General features: G+C 40.9%; 1 protein-coding gene and 1 non-coding gene across 4 annotated transcripts in view; one reads left to right on the top strand and one right to left on the bottom strand.

Annotated features, from left to right (window-relative positions):
* The window catches only part of Tmem241 (transmembrane protein 241), a 119,152-nt gene that overhangs the window by 21,015 nt on the left and 78,176 nt on the right, over positions 1 to 19,961 (bottom strand). The gene's annotated exons all lie outside the window — the stretch shown is intronic.
* Trnaa-ugc (transfer RNA alanine (anticodon UGC)) lies at positions 13,485 to 13,557 on the top strand. The gene has a single exon. It is a non-coding gene; the product is annotated as a tRNA-Ala (tRNA).

Raw genomic sequence — 19,961 nt, 5'->3', positions numbered from 1 at the left:
TGCAGTGGGCTTACAGTGCAGTGTTGTGAAGTTCTCCAACCCCATCAACATAACAGTATTGGTTGAGACAGATGTAAGAGTCTCTCAAATAGGTTATACTAGTGGTAGAGCACTAGCCTTGAGCACAAAGAGGCTCAAAGACAGCACTCAGGCTCTGAGTTCAAGCCCCACAACCCTCCCAAAAAGTATGTAGTCAAATAGGTTACACTTTGCCAATTCAAGTCTGCCATTTCAATTTGCTTTTAAATTTTACCTTTCAAAAGACTTAAGAAATAGCTATCATTACTAAATTTTGTTCTTGATTTTAAATATACATACATATATATACATATTTATGTACATATACTATACATAGTATACATAGGATATATATATATATATATTTGGAGTCAATACAAAGATTGATATTCAGGGCCTCACACTGTTGTTTCTGTTGTTGGGCTTTTCACTCAAAGCTGATGCTCTACCACTTCAGCCACAGTTCCACTTCCAGTTCTTTACTGGTTAATTGGAGATAAGAGTCTTATAGATGTCTGGCTTCAAACCACAATCCTTAGATCTCAGCCTCCTGAGAAGCTAGGATTACAAGCATGAGCCACGAGTATCTGACTAAAAAGCATTTTCTAAGTGCATATGTATACTTTTTTCCCCCAAAGAAGAGAGTCTTGTCATCTGTGGAATGTCTCATTCACACATGCAGACATGAGTAACAAACTCCCAGACCTGCCTCAGGCCCCGCAGTGCCAACAACAGCAGAACCCAACACCATGCCCAGCTGTGGGCCTTTGAACTTCCTGGCTTTGTCAGTGGATGTCACAACCTCCATGTTATTTAAACAGAATCTGGTATTTAAAGCAGATCAGGTTTGTTTTTCAAACATTCGCTTCATTCCTAAGACAAATTTTCTATCTAAGGGAAGTAAGTGGGAAGAGCTGTTGGTAGGAATCTGTCACAAACTGGGATTGGGGGTGGGGGGGAGATAGGAATCAAAGATTCAGATTTCTTCTTTAGCTGTTTTAGAAATGCACATGACTTGAGAAGAAAGCAATGCACACAGGGCTGATCACTGGCCTTATTAAAGCTAGGTGCCTCCCCTTTAAACTGGCTGTGGTTTTTCTTTGCCTTTTTTTGGTACTGAGGCTTGAGCTCAGGGCCTTGTGCCCTACTTGGCTGTTTCCGCTCAAGGCTGGTGCTGTACCATTTGAGCCACATCTCCACTTTTTTGGTAGTTAATTAGAATAAGAGTCTTTCAAATTTGTTTGGACTGGCTTCAAACCTTGATCCTCAGATCTCAACCTTCTGAGTAGCTAGGATTATAGTTGTGTGCACCAGCGCCCAGCTCTGGCTGCTGTAGTTTCTCAAACACACCTTCATAGCATCATCTTGGCCTTTGCTCCACAAGTTCTTCCTGCAAGGAATAATTTTACAGTCTGCACACACAACTCCTATTCACACTCAAATGTCTATCTCTAAAAAATTGAACCTGGCTCCCGTCTACATGACTGGACCCTCTGCACTTCCTGAAGCTTCCACAACCCCTGGCCACTGTACATGCTAAATCCTAATAAAATATGTGCTAGTTGCTTATGTACCATCAAGGACTAACCACAAAGCCCTAAACATTATGAACACCTGATACATTTTACATAGCCATATTGGACCTTTAGAGCTGGTAACATGATTCCTAAGGTCACACTACTGTTTAGAAGCCTTCGTCACAACACGTAGACAACTGGTGCCAAGGACTTGAAGAGCACTGGGATGCTTTCTCTGTCCCTCACCACTGCTCAAGGACCTCAATGGGGCTAGACAGAACTTTACAGAGAGGATTTGAGAACAGACCTCTCTGGTTACAAGTCCAGACAAGCCAAGGAAGGTTCCAGTTGGGTTCTAGACCAAGTCACTGTGGCCTGGAAGGCAGAGGAATTGAAGAGTGAGCTGAAAGCTCACTCTTAACCTTCATGGTTGAAACATAGGAAGAGACATTTCCCTGAAGGGAAGTAAGGGAAGTGCTGATAGGCAGAGCAATCGATATTTTTATCTGCTGTGCAAAGTAAGGGCACAGACAAGCTGTGCCAATGTCATCTGAGATCTTGTAGGAACTACAGAAGCTCAGGCCCCAGCCAAAACCTACTGAACAGCATCAGCACTGAAGCCAATGCCCAGGAGACTTCACACCATTGAAATGTGGGACATTCTCTCCTATACCTCCAGCTCCAGCAACAAGCTATAGATCTACTTTCTCTACCTGCTGGGTGAGATTTCTGCTGCTTGCAGGAAGAACTCATAGGGTCTGTGTTACAGGCTCACATATAAATGCTACTAATCTGGCCTTACTTTTAGGTTAAAGAGGGAATTTAATAAGCATTGACAATATAAGAATGGGCTCCTTTTCGCCAAAGACCCAAGGAGCCAATCCATGTCCAATGAATGGAAAGCAGAGCTAAGGCTAATAACACTATCTAGCATTTTTAAAACATTCAACCAAGCTGGGTATTGTTGGCTCATGCCCATAATCCTACTTACTAAAGAGACTGAGATCTGAGGATTATGGTTTAAAGCCAGACTGGACAGGAAAGTCCATGAGACTTTTTCTCTTCAATTATCTAACAAAAAGCTGGAAGTGAAGTTTTGGCTCAGGAAAAGCAACTTGAATTCAAGCCTCAGGACTGGCACAAAACAACAACAATTTGGTTAACTCTTATACCCATCCTATGACTTATTATCATGATCACTGCAGTTATTAATGAAAACAATGATGCATGGTAACCTCTAGACATTGCTTCTAGCAGTGTTTGGTATCATGAAGCATTAATTTTGTCAGGTATTAGGGAAAAAAAACATTTTTTAGAAGCAAAATGGGACTTTGCTTTGCACTGTGTTTCTCACCAGTGACAACCTGTATGAAGAACATAAAGAAATTAAGTCCATGTAAAAAGAAGATAAAATTTTAACTTGGAGAAATCTTAGGTGACTTTTTAACAAACACATATATCTTATAGGAAAAGACAAGAGAACAAAGTCAAGAAACATGAGTGAAATGACAGTGGATCATGCCATAATCTTAGCTACTCAGGAGGCTGAGATCTGAGGAACATGGTTCAAAGCCAGCCTAAATAGGAAAGTCCATGAGACTATTATCTCCAAAAAGCTGGATGTAGACCTGTAGCTCAATTGGTAGAGAGCTATCCTTTAGCCAAAAATCTAAAGGACAGTACCCAGGCCCTGAGTTCAAGCCCCAGTATCAGCACACACACAGATACAGACACATATACACACACACACAGACATACAAGCACACACACACACACACACACACACACACACACACACACACACACACACACACACACACACACACACACACACATACATACACAAAGCAGGAAAACAAGATACAAATATCAACCTATGTTAGGGAAGAAAGTCACCAATGTCCCAAATATCAAGCTCTGCAATGCCACACACATGTCAATGATCTCTCCCACAATATCACTCACAGGATGGTGCCTGGCCCCCTTTTATAGATGAAGAAATTAAGCTCAAAGTGGAAAAATGCCTCACTCAAGCTAGGAATGGTGGCATACACCTATAATCCCAGCTATTTGAAATACAGAAGCAGAAAGATCACAAACTTGAAGCCTGGGCTACTTAATGAGTTCAAGGATAGCCTAGGTAACTTAGTGGGACCCTGATTTAACATAAAATTTACAAAAAGGGCTAAGGATGTGGCTAGCCTAGAAAGGCTCTAGGCTCAATCTCTATTACCAAACAAAAGCCTTTCTCAAGGGACAGTTACAAGGGAAGAGTTGGGACTAAAATGCAGTTTCCTCAGAAGAATACACTGTTAAATAACAGGTGGGTCACTGAAGAAATAAAGGAAGAAGTCAGAAAGTTCCTATAATTCAATGAAAATAAAAATACACCATACAAGACCCTCTGGGATACAGCAAAAGCAGTGCCAAGAAGAAAGTTCATCGCTCTAAGCACATCATAAAGAAAACAGAAACAGTTCAAATAACCTCATGATGCAAGTATTGCTGCTAGAAAAACAAGAACAAAACAAACCCAAATCTTCTAGAGATAGTAAAAATAAGAGCAGCTATCAATGAAAGACTTTAAAAAAAACTATACATAAAATCAACAAAACAAAAAGCTGGTTCTTTGAAAAAAAATAATAAAATTGACAGTTCCACTAGGTAGGCTGACAAAAAGAGATTCAAATCAAAAAAATTAGAGATGACAAAAGTAACATCGCAACAAACATCCAAGAAATCCAAAAGATTATGAAGGACTATTTAAAAATAGATACACAAATAAGATGGAAAATCTAGCAGAAATGGATAAATTCTTAGAGACAAACAAGCAACCTAAGCTGAAACAAGAATATATCAACCACTAAAACGGACACATAACAAGCAATGAGATTGAGGAAGTAACAATCTTCCAGCGAGGAAAAGTCCAGGTCCTGATGGATTCACAGCTGAATTGTACAAGACTGTTAAAGATGAACTAACACCAATACTCTGCAAACTTTTCCATGAAATAGAAACAGAAGGATCATTACCAAACACATTTTATAAAGCCAGCATTACATTCTTCTCCAAAACAGGTAGGAACACAATGAAGAAAGAGTAAACCATAGACCAATCTCTCTAATAAATATAGATGTAAAACTCTTTAATTAAAAAACAAACAAACTAGGGCTGGGAAGGTGGCTCAGTGGTAGAGCACTTGCCTCACATGCATGAGGCCCTGGGTTCGATTCTTCAGCACCACATAAACAGAAAAAGCCGGAAGTGGCACTGTGGCTCAAGTGGTAGAGTGCTAGCCTTGAGTGAAGAGCTGTGGGACAGTGCCCAGGCCCAGAGTTCAAGCCCCATGACCAACAACAACAACAAAAAAATGAGAAGCCTTTCTGTATACCAACAATGTATAAGCAGAGAGGGGGGAAATCAGGAAAACAATTCCATTTGTGATAGCCTCCAAGAAAGAAACAAAAACCTCTATACTAAAAACTATAAAAATCTGAAGAAATCAAAGATGATGACATCAGAAATGGAAAGACCTCCCATGTTCATGGACAGGTAGAATTAATATTGTGAAAATAGCCATACTGCCAAAGGCAATCTACAATATAACACAATACCCATCAAAATCCCAAGATAGTTCTTCACTAAGGTAGAGAAAACAATCCAAAAATTCCTATGGAACAACAAAAGACCTCACAAAGTGAAAGCAATTCTAGGCAAAAAAGCAATGCTGAGCCAGGCACCGGTGGCTCACACCTGTAATCCTAGCTACTCAGGGGGCTGAGATCCGAGGATAGTTTGAACCTAGGCCAGGCCGGAAAGTCCTTGTGTGACTCCTATCTCCAATTAACCATTCAAAAAACAAAATCAGAATGGAGCTGTGGCTCAAAGTGGTAGAGCACTAGCCTTGAGCAAAAAGAGATGCAGGACAGTGCCCAAGTCCTGAGTTTAAGCCCCATGACTGACAAGAAAAAAGTATGCTGGTGGTATCACAATCCCAGGCCGTAAGCTCTACTACAGAGCCATAATAACAAAAACAGTTTTGTACTGGCACAAAAGCAGGTCTGAAAATCAATGAAAAAGACTAAATGACCCAGATATAAAGCCATATACCTACAGTTATTTGATATTTGACAAGAGAGCCAAAGATACACAGTGGGGGAATCAATAACTGGTGCTGGGAAAACTGGACATCCGCATATAGAAAACTAAAACCGAATTCCTGTTTGTTACCATGCACCAGAATCAACTCAAAGTGGATCAAAGACTTCAATGTCAGACCAGAAACTTTGAAACTACATGATGAAGTAAAGAAACATCTAGGCACAGGTAGGAACTCTTTGAAAAGAGTTGCAGTGATACAGCAAAAGGAGAGACTTGGCAAATGGGATTACATCAAAATAAAAAGTTTCTGTGCAGCAAAGGACAATTACTAAACTAGAAAGACACCCAACAGACTAGGAGAAAAAATCTTCACTAGCAACATATCCAACAAAGCCCTAAAATCCAAAATATACCTGAGCTCAAAAAACTAACATCCACCCCCCAAAATTAATAAAACCTATCAATAAATGGGCAAAGGAGCTTAAGAGAGACTTCTCAGAAAAAGAATGGCAAATAGATAAAAGTGAGGAAATGTTCAATATCTCTTGCCATAAAGGAAATGCAAATCAAAACAACTTTGAGAGTCTATCTCACCCCAGTTAGACTGGCCCCCAATGCTTGATTATGGCTACATTTTAAGTAACAAGGAATTCTAAATCATCATTCCATTCAACAACATATATGTGTCATAGAGATAGCAAGAGTTTCCTTTTTATAGGGTGCTTCATTTATTTTGTCTTCAAACATTTACATTTTTTTTCAGTGCTGGGGATTAAACCCAGGGCCTTGTGCATGCACATGGCTACATGTCGCTCTGTGGATTTCCATTAGGAAATATAATCAGCATAATTAATGAAAGCCTCATATAGTCATTCTCCAAATCCCTTCACTGTAACTTTGCAGAGGTTGGTGATCAATTTTTTGAAGCAGTAACCAAGGAACAGAGTGGGCAGAGGATCCAATCTCTACCCACACTTCATCTCAGCACATTAAAATTGCCATGTCAACCTCAATGTAAGACCTGGAATCACGAAATTACTACAGGAGGAGTAGGAGAAACATTAGACCATATTGGCATAGGCAAGAACTTTCTGAGTAGAGTTCCAGGAGCTTAACATATCAAGGAAAGAATTGACAAATGGGACTGCATCAAACTAAGAAGTTTCTGTACAGCAAAGGACATAGTTAACAAGCTAAAAAGAAAGTCTGCAGAATGGGAGAAGTTGGATAGCTACCCACCAGACTATGGACAATTTAATATTCATAATATACTAATAGCTTAAGAAACTAAGCCCTTAAAGAATCAACAACCCAATTAACAAGTTAGCAAAGAAGCTTAATACAGGCTTCTAAAAAGAAGTAAAATGGCCAACAGACAAATGAAGAAATGTTCAACATCTATGGCCATAAAAGAAATACAAGTCAAAGCAACACTGAGATTCCATCTCACCCCAGTTAAAATGGCCATCATCAAAAATATAAACAATATTAGAGGCTGGCAAGGATATGGGGAAAAGGGAACCCTAGCACACTGTTGGTGGGAATGTAAACCTGTTCAACCATTTTGGAAAGCAGTACTGGGGTTCCTCAAAGAATTAAACATAGAACTACCCTATGATCCAGTAATTCCACTCTTGAGCATTTATTCAAAAGATTATAAACCAGAATAAAACCACCTGTACAACCATGTTCATTGCAGTACTACTCACCATGCCAAGTATGGAATCAGTCCAGATGCACCTCAGTGGATGAATAGATTGAGAAAATGTGGAATATATACACAATAGAATTGTACTGATCTATTAGGATGAAGGGTGTTATAACATTTGCAAAGAAATGAATAGACCTAGAAAAAATTGTGTTACATGAAGTAAGCCAAGGGGCTAGGAAGGTGGCTCAGTGGTAGAGTGCTTGCCTTGCATGCATGAGGCCCTGGTTCGATTCCTCAGTACCATATAAACAGAAAAAGCCAGAAGTGGCACTCTGTGGCTCAAGCGGTAGAGCGCTAGCCTTGAGCTGAAGAACTGAGGGACAGAGCTCAGGTCCAGAGTTCAGGCCCCACAACCCACAAAAAAAAAAAAAAATGAAATAAGCCAAGCTCAGAGAGACAAAGCATGCATGTTTTCTCTCATATATGGAAGCTAGTACCAATTTATAAATGTGCAAGTAAACACATCAAGTTATTTGCATGTGGACACAAATGTACTAATCAAAATATGGTATTTTTCAGGGGAGAATTCAAATGGTCTAATTCCTTACAAAGACTAACTCACAGTCCAACAAAATAAATACCAGGCAACATGTATTTGAAAAGTGAATGAAGGGATCAAGGAGAAAATAGCAGATGAGGAGAGGAAGGGGGGAGAACATGGTTATGTATATTCTACAAAATTAAGAAAATTGAGGGGAAGCGTAGGATTGGGAGAGTTTGAGGAGAATGATAAAAGAAATGGCATTGATAAAGATGCACTGTATTCAGAAACTGATTTATTGAATGATAAATCCTTTGTACAAGTTAAAAATAATAAACATATAATTTTTTAAAGATGTCATTTCATTGTCTACTGTGCTCATAGTTTACACTAGAAAGTCAGTCTTCAAAAAGCTGAGCACTAGGTGTAGGGGACCAAAATCCAGTACAGTAACAACAGAGGATATGCCATAGGGGAGAGAACATATAAAGAAAACAACAACAAAAAATAAAATTACATGGTACATTTAAAACAATAACAATAAAGACAGCATCTTGAATATGTGTGTGTGTGTGTGTGTGTGTGTGTGTGTGTGTGTGTGTGTGTGTGTGTGTGTGTGTGTGTGTGTGTGTGTATGTATGCATGTATATGTCTAGTCTGGGGAGGGAAAGGGGAATAACAAAACATTGAAACAAGGACACAGGATGACCCACTGCAACAAGGATACCCACAGGACTGTACATTAGAAACAAACTTTACAACTTTGGGCAGGGGTCGGTGGGAGGAGTATAAAAGGTGGGAGAGAAAAGGGATAATGGGACAACAACAAAGAAGGGAAGGGGTAACAATGATCGACAAGTAACATACTCATTGCCTTACTCATGTAACTGTAACCCCTCTGTACAGCATCTTTACGGTTAAAAAAAAAAAAAACTGAGCCCTAGCAGTTCACATCTGTAATTCTAGCTACTCAAGGGGGTGAGATATGAGGATCATGGTTCAAAGTCAACCAAGGAAGGAAAGTCCATGAGACTCTTATCTCCAATTACCCAAAAAGCTGTAAGTGGAGCTGAGGCTCAAGCGATAAAGCACTAGCTATGAGCAGGAAAGCTTAGGGACAGAGCCCAAGCCTTGAATTCAAGCCCTAAGTGCAACACACACACACACACACACAAGGTCAATTTTCAGACTATGGTTGCTTCTTCTATTTAAAGTTGATTTTAAGATTGTTCTCTTCATCTATTTTAATTTCTATACCAATAATAGCGCTTGAACTCAGGTCTTCATGTTCTTGCTCTCAGCTCAAGGCTGACACTCTACCACTTGAGTCATGCCTCCACTTCTGGCTCTTCTTTTTTTAAAAAAAAAAACAAACTGGTTAATTGGAGATAAATCTCAAAGGTTTATCTGCCCAGATTTATCTGATCCTCAGATTTCAGCTTCCTGAGTAGCTAGTATTACATGAGTAAGGTGGCTGCTACTTTAGAAACTCTCTTTAGAAACTTTCATCTTTAACAATTTAACTAGAATATACTTGCATTTTTTCATGCTATGTTTGGGTTTGATGAGGTTTTTGATGTCATTCAAAAGTGCTGGAGAATTCACATCCCTTCAAATACTGCTTCAGCTCAGCGGCCCCCAACGCATGCTCAGCTCCAATCCCACCGTTAGAAGATCTTCTGAACCTCTCCCCCGGTGTCTCGTACACTTTTTTTTTTTTTGCTATTTTCCTTTCTCTTTTTTGCTCTATTTTCTATTGACACTGAGTTCACCAGTCCTGCTGCACTGCGTCCCGCCAGCTCTCAGATCCATCCAGTAATTTCAGATGTATTTTTTCTACCTCTCTAATAACTGTCAAAAACAGATTCCTTTGTATAGACTTTCCTTTGTATAGACATTTTCTCACTATACCCATCTATCATCATATCCAGCTATTTGAACAGTTATTGCTTATTCCAATATGTACATCATCTGTAATTCTGTTCCTATTGTTTTTCCCACTTGAGACATATTCCTTCCTGTCTATGTATCCATATCTTTACATGCTAGACATCATGTATAAAAGAACTGCTGGGGCTCTAGAGGATATCTTCTTCCAGGAAGCACTTCCTCTTTTACAGGGGATGCACTCTGTCCATCAGGGACTAGATTCCGTTTTGGTAAATAACTTCACCTCTACTTTATCTAGTCCCTTCGGTGTGGCCTTCTCAGATTTGTGCTTAAGAACTTGGTGAGTCTCTGTATTTTCACCTACAAAAGCTCTTCCTCTCAGAGGTTTTGACCTTAGCATTTTTAACCTCCCACCCCACACAGGTTCAAAATCTGGCAACTATAGGGAAACACTTCCTGTATATTTGCTGTAAGTCCTCCCTTCCCATGGAACTTTGAATTCTAACACCCAAGATGATAAGAGCTTTCTTTCTGATACATGCCTTCCCTCCCTCCTTCCCTTTTTTCCTTTTCTTCCTTACTTCCTTTCTCTCTTTCTTTCTTCCTTCCTTTTCTTTCTTTTTCCTTTTTCCTTCCTAATACCAAGCTTCGAATTCAGGGCTTCAGTTCTCTGGGTCAGCTTTTTTTTTGCCCACAGCTGGAGTTCTACCACTTGAGCCACACTTCCAGTGAAGCAGTTTCTTTTCTTTTACTGGTTAGGTGGAAATAGAGTTTCTTGGACTTTTCTGTCCATGCTGGCTTTGGACCCCAATCCTCAGATCTCAGTCTCCAGAGTGGCTTGCATTATAGTCATGAGCCACCAGTACCCTTTGCCTTTTAGGGCCACTCTGCAATGTCCACACTGCAAAGACCTCATGGGAAAACTTGACTTGCCTTAGGGACTCCTCTAGTTCCCAAACCAGCAAGCCAATTCCACATGTCTGTCAAATGCTCTACTAGTTTTTGTTTCCCAGAGAAAATCTTCTCTTCTTGGACCAAGATATAATCTGGGCCCATACCAGGAACCAGCAGATACTCTCCTCTCCATACTCTCCATAAAACAGTTTGCATGACCCAATTTACCTAGGGAGGATTCTTCCCTCCCTGGAAATTTACTTACATTGATTTCTACAATTTCCTTAAAAATATGATTTTTTTTTGCTACTCATTTGCTTTTCCTTCCTATGGTTCTGTTGAAATACTTCTATTCTGAAGTGGAAAGGTTGTCCTTTATTACACACAAGTGAAAACACATCCAAAGAGATGATCTAAGCTCCTGGTATCCAACCCAGGAACAGCCAGGAGGGAGACTTTGTTTATTTGTTCTGAACATCCTTCAGATCAGCAACGATCTTATTAACTCATCATTACAATTTTAATTAACTTAAAACTAGGGTTTTGTGTATACCAGCCTGGGCTAAGAGAGTTTTCTCAAGAGCAGTCGCTCTGTTCGACACTTGTCACGACTATGTTGGAAAGGATGAAATATTTCTCCTCTGATTTCATCTCTGCCCATGGGGGAGGAAGCCCTTCAATCTCCACTTTCATCCTTTCATTTTCTTCAAAGTTCACTACAAGGAGAATTGTTCATTTCAACTGTACACTTACTGAGCTAATTGACTCTGGAGCTTTAAAGGGGCCCAGGCTCTTCGAGGTCTCCTTCTTTTCTGAGTCCATGCAAGAAAATCTCATGACCCTCCGTCTCCATGTGCTGGGGCTGAGAGGAGGGTGGAAAGACAGCTGGCCTTGCCTCTTGCAGGGGAGCAGGAGGTCTTGGGGCTCCCAGCCAGGCTTGAGTTGGTTTTATTTCCAACTCTACTTTGTTTCCCACTGTCTTCTTGATCTATGATCTAGATCAAGAAGTGGGGAGGACTGGGTAGCAGCATTCAAAACCTTGAACTTTGTCAATTCTGGTGATCAAAGCCAGGGTACCACATCTATGAGTCAAGTATTCTATGACTAAGTCACACCTCCATCCCCTACAACCATGAGCTCTTCAGCACAAGCAGACCTTCCCAAATGAGTAGACCTTTTCTCTTTGGCAATCTCCACAGTTGTGCAGATGGCATTAGCTCTTTCCTGGGTAGGTGTCTGCCATTTCTCTCGGTAGCCCTATTTCTCAGAAGTCCATAGGAACAGCGCAGGTTGGAATGGTGCTTCATTGGGCCTTTGATAGGCATCTTCCTTATTGTTTTCTTTAGGCATTACACCTCAGCTCATCTTAAAATAACTGATTTAGTTAATGGTTTATTTGCTATTATAACTTTGTTTTTAAAAGGGGACAATAAACTGACCAAGTATTGCTTCTTTTCCAAGTTAGTATAAAAAGCTGAATACTAGAGATCGTTTTTGTTGCTGTTTCTGCCATGCTGGGTATCACACCCAAGTCCTTGCACCAGCTAGACATCTACAACTGAGATGGACCCCCAAGTTCTTACAACCACTAACTGTGGAAGACAAAAGGAGAAGTTGAGACTACCCTAAATTTCCTTCAAACTCAATTCAGTGATGGTCTGAAGTCTTAAGATTCTTTAGTCTATACATGTTACTGCCTTGGTCTTATGCTCAGAAAATGTACTCATTTACTGCAGAATGATGGCTTTCTGTCAGCCACTTTCTAAACTTCTGTCCTGTGGGATAAAACATTCTGTCCATCTCTCAAATTTAGAAATACCCAAGTGTTTATGGAAAAGAAGGGTAAATGGCCAAGGCATTCATATTTTCTAGGTTGCTTTCATCAAACAAAGCACAGATCTAACCTCTGCAGACAGTTTTAGAAATCAGACGAGTTTAAAGGTGAGGGATGTGACTCAAGTGGTAGAGTACTTTCACAGCAAACACAATGCCCTGAGTTTAGAATATAGTACCACAAAAAAAAGGTGAATTTAAGCCCAATGAAGCTTTAAATAACACCATTATTCATAAGTATGCATACCCAATGTTTTGAGGAATTTTTTCCTGTCCTTTTGATATCTTCAATTCATATTATTATGTTTCAAAATAAGGGGGTATATAAAAGAATTGCTGTCACCATTAGAAAGAATAAAATAACGTCATTTGCAGGGAAATGGATGGAACTAGAATAAATCATGGTAAGTGATGTAAGTCAAAATCAGAAAGACAAATGGAGCATATTCTCTCTGATCTACAGAAATAAGATCAAAATGCACTGGGATTTGACAAATTACACAGGATTCTAGATACTCACAAACAGTGAGACCAAAAAAGGATAGTCTTAGGAGAGACTCACACAGGTGCAATGCCTAAGTGCCTCCTCTTATTTATATAAAATAATATAATACTGAAATGAGCTCCCAAGATATGGAAACAAAACACTTTTTAAATTTGTTTTTCCTTCAAATTCAATTCAGTGATGGTCTGAAGTCTTAAGATTCTTTAGTCTATACATGTTCTGTTGAGTCTGTATTCTCTCCCTTATATGTGGTGCATTCACATGCACATCTGTGGGTGTGGGGGGAAGGCAAAGAATCTGAGGAAAAAGGGTGAACAGTGCAGCAGTGGAGTGCACTAGACATTGTTAAGGTGAACTATGAAACTCATGGGTGGAGATGGGAGAGAGGGAATGGGAGAGAATGAGGGAACAGATGACACTGTAAGAAAGGAAATGCACTCATTACATGACACATATAACCCTTCTGTATATCACCTCTAGAATAACAATCATGTAAATTCTGGAAAACAAAAAAAGAATGGATGGGGCTGGGAAGGTGGCTCAGTGGTAGAGCGCATGCCTTGCATGCATGAGGCCCTGAGTTCGATTCCTCAGCACCACATAAACAAAAAGAAAAAAGCCAGAAGTGGTGCTGTGGCCCAAGTAGCCTTGAGCTGAAGAGCTGAGGGACAGCGCCCAAGCCCAGAGTTCAGGCCCAACGACCAAAAAAAAAAAAAAAAAAAAAAAGAATGGATGTGCCAAAAGATATGGAACAAGAGCTGTTCAAAAATAGAAACACAGAGTCTATTTGTTTAAAAAGTTGGTTTTGATCTGTGTCCGTCCATCCAGCAATTCCTATAGGAGATCAGGGGGATGCCTGGCAATACCCAGTTCTAGATGACTGCAGTGAATAGATGAAGCTTGCACAAGATTCGGTCACCAGCAGGATCCCAACTTTGGGCCTGACAGACCATGTGTGGACCTTCTAGTTCTCACTACACAACTCTCAGGTCGCCTGCGAAGCCTATGCTGTGGACTGACTGATGCCTCCTAAATGCCTGCACTCAAGCCCTAACCCCCAATGTGATGGTGTTTGGAGGTGGGACCTTTGCAAGGCGGGAGTCAGCAGAGTGAGGCCATCATGATGGGTTAGTGCTCTTATAAGAAGGGACCAGAACTGGGGTGCAGTTTAGTGATGGAATATGTGCTTAGCAAGCACAAGTCCCTAGTTTCATCCTGGGCACAAAACAACAAATAAACAGAATGAATTACTCACTTGGTTTGTTATTCTTGTGTTGTTCTCTCTCTCACTTTGTCTCTGTCTGTCTGTCTCTGTCTCTCTCTTCCTCTCTCCTCACTCTCCTCCATCTCACCCTCCCTCATACACACAATGAAGAGGTCTTGAGCACTAAGTGAGATGGCTTCAAGAGGCGCCATCACTATATACCCACCTGGCTTCTAGGTGTGCACCCTTGGCCTCCAGAACTCTCAGAAAATGCCAGCCTATGGCATTTTGCTATGGCAGTAGAACTAAAATACTCTTTCTGGCTCTTTTGGAGAGTCTAAAAGTCAAAAGAAGAGGAAATGTTTCAGAAGATGCTTTCATGAAAGTAGGAGTGGAAAGGAAGAGGATCTTGAGTTTTGCTGGTATGAACTGGAGGCATGGACACTGAGCACCACTAGAAAGGCAGGAACTGTTATCACAGTGTCAAGACCAGCCAACATTAGATATTACTAAGGAAACAATCGCAACATTACCTAAGTGCTAAGCTATAGGCTCTGAATGTCAGAGGAACAAGTTCCACATAGACAGGTGTCTGAAGGACAAATAAGAATTGCTAGGCCTTTCAGGGGATGAGCAGAGTAAAGAGAGATAAGAGAATGATGAAAGGGGTGACACTGATCAAGATGCATTGTACTCATAGTTGAAATGTTGAAATAAAACCCCTTTATACAATGAAAGATAATAGAATTACAGGCTAATAATAAAGATAATAGAATAAAAGGCTCATACTTGTAATCCTAGCTACTCAGGAGGCTGAGATCTGAAGATTGTGGTTCAAAGCCAGTCTGGGCAGAAAAGTCCCCACGAGACTCTTATCTCCAATTAACTACTCAAAAACCAGCAGTGGAGCTGTGGCTCAAAATGTAGAATACTAGCTAGCCTTGAGCAAGAGCTCACAGACAGTGCCCACACCCTAAGTTCAAGCCCTATGACAGGAGAGGAGGGGAAGAGGGAGAAGGAAAATCAGGAGGAAGAGGAAGAAAAGGGAGCCAATAAAAATTTTTGAAAGAATTACCAGGCCAGGTACAGTAGCTCATGCTTATAATTCTAGCTACCCAGGAGGTTGAATTTGGAAGGACTATAGTTCAAGGCCAGCTAGGAAAAGAGTTTGAAAGAACCCCATCTCAACTAATAAAAAAGCTGGGCATGGTGTTACAAGTCTGTAACTAGAGCCATATTAGGAGGCATAACTAGGAGGCCTGGCTGAGGATGGCCTGAGACCCTATTCAAAACTTAAAAGCAAAAGGGGCAGAAAGCATGGTTCAGGTGGTAGAGAACCTGCCAAGAAGTGCAAGATCCTGAGTTCAAATTCTAGTACTGCAATAAAAAAGAAAGGGTCAGGTGTGGAAGGGGGGAAAAGGGCATCTTACACAAAAGGAAGAACATGAACAATTTCAGCAAACTATGCCAGTGGGCATTAACTAAAATATCAAATGTGAGGTGAGCTGCAGCTGCTGTTAAAGACAAAGGTAAACTGCCAGGCGCTGGTGGCTCACACCTGGGATCTGAGGATCACGGTTCAAAACCAGCCCGGGCAGAAAACTCTGTGAGACTCTTTATCTCCAGTTAAACACTAGAAAATCGAAAGTGGTGCTGTGGCTCAAGCAGTAGAGCTGAAGAGCGCAGGGACAACGCCCAAGCCCAGAGTTCAAGCCCCATGACCGACTAAAAAAAAAAAGACAAAGGAAAATTGAAGAGAGTGAAAGTCATTAGCTAGAAACTCTTTTTCTCCTAGAAACATCTTTTATCCTATTAATGGCTGGACATGGTAGCACATATCTATAGTCCCAGATGCTCAGGAGGTGGAGACAGGAGGATTGCACTTCTGGGCTGGTCTAGGCAAAAGTGTGAGATACTACCTGAGACACAAACTAAAGCAAAAAAGGGTGAGGGTGTGGCTCATATGGTAGAGTGCTTGCTTAGCTCCTGAGTTCAAATTCTAGTGTCTCGAAAATAACAATAAGTACATGAATAAACAAATGAATAAATATCCTATAAAGGATTATATTAACTCAAAGTGGACAAGCTGATGGCCTGGCAGGAATGGGCATGTGCTTTCAGTGTGAGTGTGTGTGTGTGTGTGTATGTGTGTGCTTTCAGTGTGAGTGTGTGTGTGTGTGTGTGTGTGTGTGTGTGTAGCTAGGATTATAGGCATGAGCCAACAGTGCTCAGCTTGTAGCTTGATTTTTATCTTTGATATGGACAGCAAAAGCAAAAGAGTTTCTCCCTGTGTTGTGCCCGGGTGTCCCTGCACCCATGCTCTGTGGAGCTCCCTGGCTGGATTCTAAACTGGCTGAGTGACCTCAGGCAGACAATCCCCTTCCTAAGCTGTCAAGTTCCATTTCTATATAGCAGAGGAACCTTACAAAATTTCTCAGGGACTCAATTTTGTTCTTTCACTTAATATTTTTCTCCAAAGGAAAAAGGGAGAATGTATTCATTCTGTGACTGGCTCTAGGAAGAATTTTCAAGAAGCATTAAAAAAAAAGGTGGATGAAAAGGAAACATCAATTAGAAGGAAAGAAGAACAGGAAGGCCAAGATGAGATTATGACCCCAAATCCCTGACCCCAAATCTACATATGCAGCAGGGGAGGATATTCATGTGACCTCTAGCAGCAAAGCTACAGAGGTATGTGATTGACCACACAAGTATTCCTGAGACACAGTGCTCCCATAAAGCCAATTCATGATAGGAGGCCTCTTAAGTGAACAACAGAACTCTCTTCCTTTGGAACATATAATTTTTCAGACAATCAAGTATATGTTCCAAAGAAAGTGGAGAGCCTTTAACTTCACAAACCTGTCAACTGGCAATTACAATAAAGTCTAATGTAATAACCCAGAGTAGAGAAATACATTGTCTGTCCCCTTCTGATTTACAAGGTACATGGCTTCATGAACGCTATAAATATACAACTTTGCACGATGGTCTTACCTCTGGTCCCATGAAGGGAGCTCAGGCTGCTGGCATGTGCCCACCCCTCCTCGGAGCAGGAGGAGCCAGACCAGTGTCTTTCTCTGTCATGGATACTGGCCATCCTCACTTTTCATTTAAGAGCTGTTAAAGCCTGTGGGCCCAGGACACAGTCTTGTAAGGGTGGTAAGGATGCATCTCAGAATCCCTCTTTTCCCTACAGTCACTCTGTCTATTCACCTGTTTACCAACCATTTCCTGATTGCTTATTGAGTTGTCACCTACAAAATGCTTGATTTCCAGAAATATGCTAGATGTCCCTGGTGTATTTTCAGGTGGTCATCACCTGAGCATGTGCTCAGGATAAAGCACTGACTCCTGTGTGTGACTCCAAGATAGGCTGTGTGGCCCCATCCATGAAGAACACCTATTCGCAGAGTGCTCAGGAAGGGTGTTTGCACAGACCAGAGGACCGCAGCGTGCTCCAAACACAGCCATCTGCAGGGAGAGGCCCTAGTTCCTAATGGTCTCAAAGGAGGCCCTGGAACACTGTGTTGTCTCCAGTAACAAGACATACCTCATTGCTGCCTCTATTATCTTTCTCTCACACAGGACTTTCTTGAAAATTACCAATTCATTCTAGTTTAAAATCACTGAGCCAAGGTTTCAGATATATAGAAATACAGTTATAATCATTTTTGTGACATTTGGGGAGATATACTGAAACTTACTTTTTCCCGATTTCATTTTTAAATAGGTAATAAATTGTGATTTTTGAAAACAAAACAGATGTTTAAAAATATATTTAGAGAAGCACTTTCCTCCTAGACAGGTCTGCTCCATTTTTACTTCCTGCTGCAGACCATCATGTTTCCTTAGCATAAGTTTCTTCATGCACATATAAGTCAATATGAATACAGGCTCTAGGTTTGTTTTTATTCATTTACACAAAAGCTTGGCATACTACACATATGGTATGACTGAATTTTTCACTTAGTATATACAGTAGCGATCTTCCTCTGGCAGTATAGAAATTGTCTTCAACTTTTCTTTTTACTTCTTTCCTTCTTTCCTTCTTTCTTTCTTTCTTTCTTCCTTCCTTTCCTTCCTTCCTTCCTTCCTTCCTTCCATCCTTCCTTCCTACCTTCCTTCTTTCCATCCATCAATCTGAATGGTATTCTATAGCAAAATAGACAATAGTCCCCTATTGATTAACACTGGGGTTGTTTTCAGTCTTTTGTCCCTAAAGCAATTTAATAGCCCTGTACCCAAGACATTTTACACTTGTAGAAACAGATCTAAAAGATAAGTTCTCACAAGAACAGCAGTCCCCTCCAGCCATGGTTTTGCTTCCAATGGTGTCTGTTACCAACAGTTCACTGCAGTCCAAAAATAAGTGGAAAGTTCATGAAAGAAAGAAACACCAGGGGCTGGGAAGATGGCTCAGTGGTAGAGCACGTGCCTTGCATGCCTGAGGCCCTGGGTTCGATTCCTCAGCACCACATAAGCAAAAAGAAAAAAGCCGGAAGTGGCGCTGTGGCTCAAGTGGTAGAGCGCTAGCCTTGAGCTGAAGGGCTAAGGGACAGCGCCCAGGCCCAGAGTTCAGGCCCCACAACCAGACCCCCCCCCAAAAAAGAAAGAAACACCTAAGTTTTAAATTGAACACCATCTGAGTCGCACAATGAAATCTCATGCCCTTCTGCCTTTTTCTAGTGTTTTCACACTGCATATGCTACCCACCCATTTGCTAGTAGCCATTTTAGTTATATGAGATCCACTGTGACAATACCTATTTAGGTTCAAGTAACCTTCATTTAGTTACTAATGGCTCCAAAGTGAAAGAAAAGCAATTTACTACAGTATATTGTTATAACTGTTCTATTAATAGTCACTAACTTCTCATTATGCTTAATTTTGTGTGCTAAACTACTACAGATATGCATGTATAAAAAACAGTGCAGTATAAATGAGGTTGGGATGAGGTGGGTTTAGGCATACACCAAGGGTCTTAGAATATATATCTATTAGAGAAGGGACACATGGTCTGTCAAAGGGAGTGCACATTTGTAATATTAAAGGTATTTTTAATGTTTTGAGGGGAGAAAAGGGTACAATGGATGGACTCTGTGGTTTGCTTGGTATCTTAGCCAAACACTTCATATTGTAAAACCCTGGTGTGCCAACAGCTACCATTTCTACTTGCCAAAGCTCTCTAGGACTCTGTGGCATATTTATGAAATTAGGAACTCACTCTACAGCTGGGATTTTCACTGCAAGCACCTGTATAGTATAGTCTCTCTTAAGCTGCTGGAAGGAAGACCCAAACTTTCCTGCCAACTTATCACTGGAGGCTCCCCAACTCCCCACAAAGTCAACGACTTTACTTTAGGAAACTTGGGATGTGTGAGACTGGAAGGGAGAGAAAGCATCTATTAAAAAGCAACCTGGACCGGGAGCCAGTGGCTCAGGCCTATAATCCTAGCTGATATCTGAGGACCATGGTTCGAGGCCAGCCCAGACAAGGAAGTCCCTGAGACTCTTATCTCCAATTAATCACAGGAAAAGCTGAAAGTGGCACTGTGGCTCAAGTGGTAGAGTGCTAGCCTTGAGTAAAAAGGAGCTTAGGAACAGTACCTAAGCACAGAGTTCAAGTCCAGGAGCAGCAAAAAAAGAAAAAAACAAAAACTGGCTGGGACAGTCTTAACATGCAGACAGGAAGGGTGGGAAAGAGGTGTCAGCCACTAAAACCAGTTTTTCTTCCATTCTTCTCTTCCATCAAGGGTCTATCAAGTGTCAAACATTGTACTGAACACACCTAGCCACTGTGGAGC

The sequence above is a fragment of the Dipodomys merriami genome, unplaced genomic scaffold, assembly GCF_024711535.1.
Source record: "Dipodomys merriami isolate MVZ:Mamm:240054 unplaced genomic scaffold, mDipMer1.0.p SCAF_2, whole genome shotgun sequence".
In the NCBI taxonomy this organism is placed as follows: Eukaryota; Metazoa; Chordata; class Mammalia; order Rodentia; family Heteromyidae; genus Dipodomys; species Dipodomys merriami.
Note: the sequence above shows the minus strand (reverse complement) of the source record. Positions and strands in the feature narration are given on the sequence as shown.